The sequence below is a fragment of the Rhamphochromis longiceps genome, linkage group LG22, assembly GCF_057381845.1.
Source record: "Rhamphochromis longiceps isolate RC_006_pf linkage group LG22, R_longiceps_female_GT1.1, whole genome shotgun sequence".
NCBI lineage: Eukaryota > Metazoa > Chordata > Actinopteri > Cichliformes > Cichlidae > Rhamphochromis > Rhamphochromis longiceps.
In genome coordinates, this window is record NC_140577.1 from 32,859,349 (window position 1) to 32,867,554 (window position 8,206).

The 8,206-nt window shown below is 42.8% G+C and overlaps 1 long non-coding RNA gene across 1 annotated transcript; it reads right to left on the bottom strand.

Annotated features, from left to right (window-relative positions):
• On the bottom strand, positions 1-845 carry LOC146644346 (uncharacterized). The gene is made up of 3 exons (XR_014909244.1): positions 697-845; positions 561-617; positions 1-126 (listed from the first exon to the last, which is right to left on the bottom strand). It is a non-coding gene; the product is annotated as an uncharacterized LOC146644346 (long non-coding RNA).
• Between the last annotated feature and the right edge of the window lie 7,361 nt (positions 846-8,206).

Sequence of the window (8,206 nt, forward strand, 5' to 3'; positions counted from 1 at the left end):
TTTTGGTGGCTAGTTTCCCTTCGTTTATGTGGTCTTTAAAATGCCTCATCACTGCAGCAACCTCAGCCTTGGACCACATGTTTTTGGGAGCTCTTCGGGAATTGTGGGATTGAGCAGCATTTTTCTCTGGAAGATATATAAAGTAGTAGTAGTTAAAACAAACAAAAAACCAAACAAAAAAAAACAAAAAAACATTTGCTTGTTAAAAGAATGGATGCTACCCTGTACTAACTTCTGAAATGTGTTGCTACCATCAATATCAAGACGAGCTAAAATTCTCTTTGAAAATTTATCAAATTTCTAAAATGAGACAACATTTAGCGTTCCACTGTGAATAAAAGACTGAATAAAAAAATGAATAAAAGTCTCTTGATGCATGCTCAATCATCCAGGTAAGTAAATCCCAAAACGTTGATTCTGTTAATCTGGACGTAGCGTTTTCAGTGGGAGAAACATTTTGTCACTCATCCAAGTGACTTTTTACCACCACTCTGCAGTTTGCCATATGTTGCAAAGTGATGAAACAATAATAAGCTTAGAGAACCAACTGCACCCCTTACCTTCAGAGGGAGCAGCAGTCTCACTTGCTGCAGGCATTGTGAGTGGTCCTTCATCTGCTGATTACACAATTTGATTAAAGTTTTAATATTTGTAACAAACATTTTATCCACAGAAACGAAGCTAGTGGTAACTTACCACAATCTACAGTGTCTTGGAGCTGCGCTGTGTTTGTGGAATCAGCTACTGCATGTACAGGCTCACTGGTGCCACACGCCGACATTGTGAGTGCTGTGTCATCATCATCTGATTCACTCTCACTGTCCTTTGTTTCAGCATCACTTAATGCAATTTCATCTGAGAAATTGTGGGGGGAAAAAAACAAACACAAACACAACCCCCCCCAAAAACCTCACATTAACAACGAGATATGACAAAATACAGAACAAATACTGGAAATTATAGTACATAGTTTTACTATTTAAGGCCACCACTCTGCAGTTTGCCAAATGTTGCAAAGTGATGAAACAATAGACTTTAAGAACCTTAAATCATGGACATTTAACAGAATGGTCTGTGCTTTTAGGTTTTAATTCTGTTGATAAAGCATAATATTCAACTACTGCCCTAATATTTGCTCCTTTCGATACAAACCTTCTATTTTGATCTCATCCAGTGATTTCCCCTGGATCTGGGAAAGATGTCCTTTTTCCAGTGTTAAAAGCAGTTTGGAAATCTTGGCCAGCTGTGTTGTGGGAACTTGTAATCTGTAGAATTCGCGGTGAACGCGGATATCATGACCCAGGAAATCTGCAACCTGATCAAGTTCGTTGTTTTTCAAATTAAGGACTTGTGAGAGTGGGGCAACATGTTTTCTGAGCTGTGTCGATCTTAGATACTCAGGCTGCTTTGCTCCACACTGGTGTGCATGAACATGCAAGGAGTCCATTCCTCTGTAATGACTCATTGATCGGGGTCTTGCAAAGAGGTAGATATTAGTGGCACAAATACCACAGTCAGGCCTCCTACTAACCAGTAGTGACAGAGCATCCAGCATGCTTGGTGTTAGCAGAACTGGAACATTTCTGTCCCTTTTTCCCATTATTTCTATTCTACAGAAATAGTTACAGAGTCTCTGTTCCATTTCTGAGAGCCCCATGGCAACATCTGTGTGGAGTGCCGTTTTGTCTCTTTCAAGAAAACTTTTGAGGCGCATCTTTGAAACCTCTCCAGAACGTCTTCGGTTGAACACAATGATTTGTGAGAGTGTAACTTGTGCAAGTTGGGCATAATTCTGAGCTGTGGCTTCGTTCTCCAAGCTGCAAAAGGCACTTTCTGCAGATTTTTGAAGGTAGTGATGGAGAATCCGAACATCTTCTGTAAAGGGCAATGTTGATGGCTTGTTAAACTTTGCCTCACTCAATGTGTTCAAGGCACGATGAGACACCATCTCGGACCATTTGGAGACATACAACTTCTTGAACGCATCAGTGGACTTGATTAGGGCTTCATCCTCTGTCATGAGGGCACGACAATGGATAATGTCAGACATTTTATGCAGTGTATGTCCCAGTTTCAGCACAAGGCTTGGAGTTTTGTATGACAGTGTCTCTTCATCAAAACTTGAAACTTTCTTTACTGCTTGCACAACTCTCTGGAAATTAGCAGGCTTAATAGCTTCTTCCATGTTATGCACTGAGGATTCTGTGCGCAGACACAACAACAAACGTCCCGCTTCACGAAGCTTCTGTCGTATATAATCATACTTTGTAGGGTCTTGTCCATGTTTATTGTAGAAGGACTGGGCAAACTGAATAACAGTAAAGTCATTTCGCACAGCTGAGGCAATCTCATCTTGTTTCATAACAGCAAGAACCTTCCAGACTCCACTTGACACCTGCGGATAACACTGAGACTCCAGAGTTAAAGCCAGGCCGAGTACTTTGGTTCTTCCAGGTTCTTTATCCGTGTCATCTTTTGGTTTGTTAGGACATCTGCGGACATGTCTCCAAAGATCCTTGCGAACATACATCCCTTGACAATAAAAGCAATGAGCAAACTTTCCCTCTACTGCTTTAATCTTGGGTCTTCTCTTCACTTTCAGTGGTCCCACTCCACCATGCAAAACTGCAGCATTATGCTTAAAATTTCCCTTATTTCTCAATTTCTCTAACAGACTTTTACGCTCGTTTGAGTCTCTAGGTAGGGAAAATGCATGCACAACATCAGGAGCTGTTTTGTGCGTTTTCAGGTGGCGGGAAATTTTAGCTTGTGGTTTGCCACAAAAATAGCAGTAATTTCTTTTACTTAAAGTCATTTTTTCTGATTCAGTTTCGCAAAGCTCACTTTATCTTGTGGCTTGTCCTTTGTCAAGTTGTGGATTAAATTCGTTGAATCTGATTGTTCATGCGCTTTGGAGATGTCATCTTGGCATAGCAGACCTTTTGATGTGCTTGGCAATAATGAGATGTCTTCATCTAAATCTTCATCATATGACTCTGAATCTGGCACATATTCTTCTTCTGATATGCTGTGGTTGCCATCATCATCGCTTGATATTTGACATCCTCCCCTGAATATTCAGAAATTTCTTCTTTCTGGAATGTAAGAATAAAAGTTATTTTAATTGATCAATACTTTAGACAGGTAAAAAATAAACTGAAAAAAGTCAAGCCAAATATGAATGGGATACACACCTGTGTTGACTGGTGGCAATTCTCATTTGCCAATTTTGCAAGGCAGGATTTGTGCCAGACCCCTAAACAAACTGAAACACATTTTAATAGACTTAATTTAGCTTTGCAGTTCTATTTAAGTGAAGTAGTTTTTTGTCAAAGCATTACAGTAATGTCAAATGCTGAAAAAAAAAAACCCAAACTGTTCACACTTAAGGATATTTTAATGACTACACATACACTGCTAATCCCCCCCCCCCCCCCCCCCCCCAAAAAAAAGGACATCCCAGATGTGAATGAATGAATTATTCTTATTAAATACTTTGTTCTTTAGGTAGTTGAATGGCATGAAAGTGTGTAGTTGAATGTGTGTGGCCTCCAGATGCCTGTATGACTTCCCTACAATGCCTGGGCATGCTCGGGATGAGGTGGCGGACGGTCTCCTGAAGGATCTCCTCCAAGACCTGGACTAAAGCATCTGCCAACCCCTGGACAGTTTGTGGTGGATGGAGTGAGACATGATGTCCCAGATGTGCTCAATTGGATTCAGGTCTGGGGAACAGGCGGGCCAGTCCATAGCATCAATGCCTTTGTCATGGAGGAACTGCTGACATACTCCAGCCACATGAGGTCCAGTGTCGTCTCGCATTAGGTGGACCCCAGGGCCAAACGCACCAGCATGTGGTCTCACAAAGGGTCCGAGGATCTCATCTTGTTACCCAATGACAGTCAGGCTCTCTGGCAGGCACAGAAATGCCACCCCACACCATTACACACACAATATGATCATGCTGGAGGATGTTGCAGGCAGCAGAACGTTCCCCACGGCATCTCCAGACTGTCACGTGCTCAGTTTGAACCTCCTTTCAGCTGTGAGGAGTAGGGCTGGGCCATATTATACCGTTCACGGTAATACCGGTATAATGTTAGGCAACGATAGGAAAATGAAATATCGCGATAGAATGGGAGTAAAACGCGCATACGCAGTGCCTTTGTTTTCATATGCACATGGCCGCTTGTTGAGTGAAACAGATGAACCAGAATTGGTTTGTAAAAATGGTGCAACTTCAGTGATGTGGAACTGGTTTGGTGTTTGTCCGTCAGATACACGACAAAGCACATTTTTTTGCAGAACATGCAAGCGGCCGTTGTTATTGTCGTATTTGTCGGACTAAGATGCTCTTAAATCTGGGTCCTAAACTCCGTAATCTTCAGGTCAAACAACACTGCAGCATCACTGAGAGTTAAAAACTTTCTCAATTCTTTCATCTTTAATAAAACGATCAGCATTGCTACTTTACCAGGTGTAACTATAAAGTTTAACTTCCAGGCATCCATGAAAACAAAATGTATTACATTTAACGGAGTTAGAAGTTAGCAGGAAGCTAGCGGAAGTTAGCTCGCTAGTTTCGCTAGTTACCTAAGCATGATATTGCATGTTCTGACTGAGAGATTTCTGAAAAAATTCAAACGTACAGCTCTGCTATCACTTCCAACATGAACGAAGACAGGAAACTAAACAGCAGTGACGTTTGTAGGGTTACTGAAGTTGGGCTAGCTGGTATATAATGATGTGCTACGTGATCGCTAGCGACACAGCTACAGTGGGGCAAAAAAGTATTTAGTCAGCCACCGATTGTGCAAGTTCCCCCACCTAAAATGATGACAGAGGTCAGTAATTTGCACCAGAGGTACACTTCAACTGTGAGAGACAGAATGTGAAAAAAAAATCCATGAATCCACATGGTAGGATTTGTAAAGAATTTATTGGTAAATCAGGGTGGAAAATAAGTATTTGGTCAATAACAAAAATACAACTCAATACTTTGTAACATAACCTTTGTTGGCAATAACAGAGGTCAAACGTTTACTATAGGTCTTTACCAGGTTTGCACACACAGTAGCTGGTATTTTGGCCCATTCCTCCATGCAGATCTTCTCGAGAGCAGTGATGTTTTGGGGCTGTCGCCGAGCAACACGGACTTTCAACTCCCGCCACAGATTTTCTATGGGGTTGAGGTCTGGAGACTGGCTAGGCCACTCCGGGACTTTCAAATGCTTCTTACGGAGCCACTCCTTTGTTGCCCGGGCGGTGTGTTTTGGATCATTGTCATGTTGGAAGACCCAGCCTCGTTTCATCTTCAAAGTTCTCACTGATGGAAGGAGGTTTTGGCTCAAAATCTCACGATACATGGCCCCATTCATTCTGTCCTTAACACGGATCAGTCGTCCTGTCCCCTTGGCAGAAAAACAGCCCCATAGCATGATGTTTCCACCCCCATGCTTCACAGTAGGTATGGTGTTCTTGGGATGCAACTCAGTATTCTTCTTCCTCCAAACACGACGAGTTGAGTTTATACCAAAAAGTTCTACTTTGGTTTCATCTGACCACATGACATTCTCCCAATCCTCTGCTGTATCATCCATGTGCTCTCTGGCAAACTTCAGACGGGCCTGGACATGCACTGGCTTCAGCAGCGGAACACGTCTGGCACTGCGGGATTTGATTCCCTGCCGTTGTAGTGTGTTACTGATGGTGACCTTTGTTACTTTGGTCCCAGCTCTCTGCAGGTCATTCACCAGGTCCCCCCGTGTGGTTCTGGGATCTTTGCTCACCGTTCTCATGATCATTTTGACCCCACGGGATGAGATCTTGCGTGGAGCCCCAGATCGAGGGAGATTATCAGTGGTCTTGTATGTCTTCCATTTTCTGATGATTGCTCCCACAGTTGATTTTTTCACACCAAGCTGCTTGCCTATTGTAGATTCACTCTTCCCAGTCTGGTGCAGGTCTACAATACTTTTCCTGGTGTCCTTCGAAAGCTCTTTGGCCTTGGCCATGGCGGAGTTTGGAGTCTGACTGTTTGAGGCTGTGGACAGGTGTCTTTTATACAGATGATGAGTTCAAACAGGTGCCATTCATACAGGTAACGAGTGGGGGACAGAAAAGCTTCTTACAGAAGACGTTACAGGTCTGTGAGAGCCAGAGATTTTCCTTGTTTGAGGTGGCCAAATACTTATTTTCCACCCTAATTTACGAATAAATCCTTTACAAATCCTACCATGTGAATTCATGGATTTTTTTTTTTCACATTCTGTCTCTCACAGTTGAAGTGTACCTCTGGTGCAAATTACTGACCTCTGTCATCATTTTAAGTGGGGGAACTTGCACAATCGGTGGCTGACTAAATACTTTTTTGCCCCACTGTATGTTAGCATAACATAAACAGTGAAGCTGGAGGACAAACACTAACACTTTTCCACTTATAAAAGTTAACGTTAAAGTTCCTGATAGTTAGAGACAAACGCAATCGCATGGCAGGATGCTGTAAACGGACCAAACTTCAGTCAGGAGAACAACTGAGATAATCCATCCACAATACGAGGTTAGTCATTAATATACTGCAGCAACATGGGAATAGAGCAGCTGCCAGAGAATTCAACATTAATGAATCAATGGTACAGAAGTGGAGGAAGCAAGAAGAATGAGTTTAATAAAGTTTGATTTATCTGACTGCTTTGTTTCGCTTAATGTGCCTTATAATCCCGTGCACCTTATGGTCCAAAAAATGCGTCCTGCACACTGCAGTTTAATGTTGCAAAGCACCTCTTTTTAACTTCAGTGGATATTATACATGGTTATGCTCAGGATATGTCAGCCCATTTCTACTGGAAATGCCTTTTGGTTAAACTTTCAGCAAGGAATTTGCATTTGCACTGTTACATTTTTATAAAGCTTTAATGTACATAAAAACCAGCTTCTTGTTTAAGTGAAAATAAATGGAAGGTTGTCTTTTTGCACTAGTAATGTTGTGGAGTTGTATTTTGTCTCGCATCAATTATATCGTCGGTTATATCGTTATCGCAAATTTTCAAATATATATCGTGATAAATATTTTTGGCCATATCGCCCTGCTCTAGTGAGGAGCATAGGGTGCCAGTGCCGAAGTTTCCAAACTTTGTGTTTTCTGGCAAATGCCAAACATCCTGCATGGTGTTGGGCTGCAAGCTCAATCCCCACCTGTGGACGCTGGACCCTCAAGCCACCCTCATGAAGTCAGTTTCTGACCATTTGAGCAGACAGATGCACATTTGTGGCCTGTTTGAGGTCATTTTGCAGGGCTCCTCTTGTTCCTCCTTGTACAAAGGTGGAGGTAGCGGTCCTGCTGCTGGGTTGTTGCCCTCCTATGGCCTACTCCACATCCAGGTAGCACCTCCATGCTCTGGACACTACACTAACAGGCACAGCAAACCTTCTTGCCACAGCTCACATTGATGTGCTACGCTAGATGAGCTGCACTACCTGAGCCACTTGTGTGGGTTGTAGACTGTCTCATGCTACCACTAAAATGAAATCACCGCCAGCATTCAAAAGTGACCAATGAGGTAATACTACATTTCTTTAATTAGACGTGACCACCCACTGATTAAAAAGGGAGCAGTGTTCATTTCAGCTATCTTAATTTTACTATATACTGTACCTATTCACTAAATGTGAATAGGTACACATTTAGTGGGGCGATCGTGGCTCAAGAGTTGGGAGTTCGCCTTGTAATCGGAAGGTTGCTGGTTCGAGCCCCGGCTTGGACAGTCTCAGTCGTTGTGTCCTTGGGCAAGACACTTCACCCGTTGCCTACTGGTGGTGGTCAGAGGGTCTGGTGGCGCCAGTGTCCGGCAGCCTCGCCTCTGTCAGTGCGCCCCAGGGTGGCTGTGGCTACAATGTAGCTTGCCATCACCAGTGTGTGAATGTGTGTGTGAATGGGTGGATGACTGGATATGTAAAGCGCTTTGGGGTCCTTAGGGACTAGTAAAGCGCTATATAAATACAGGCCATTTACCAAATGTCTCACCTTTGCACTTATAGCCAAGCCACTTGAGGGAGGAAACCGGTCCCACACACTGAATGCACTTGTCCAAAGATGATATTGTTGTGCACACCAGACGATGATTGTGACACTGTTAGCAAAATATTGCAACATTTATTTGTTTTGGACAGTTGGAAAGGTGAGGTGTTTTCAATTCAGTTTCAGATA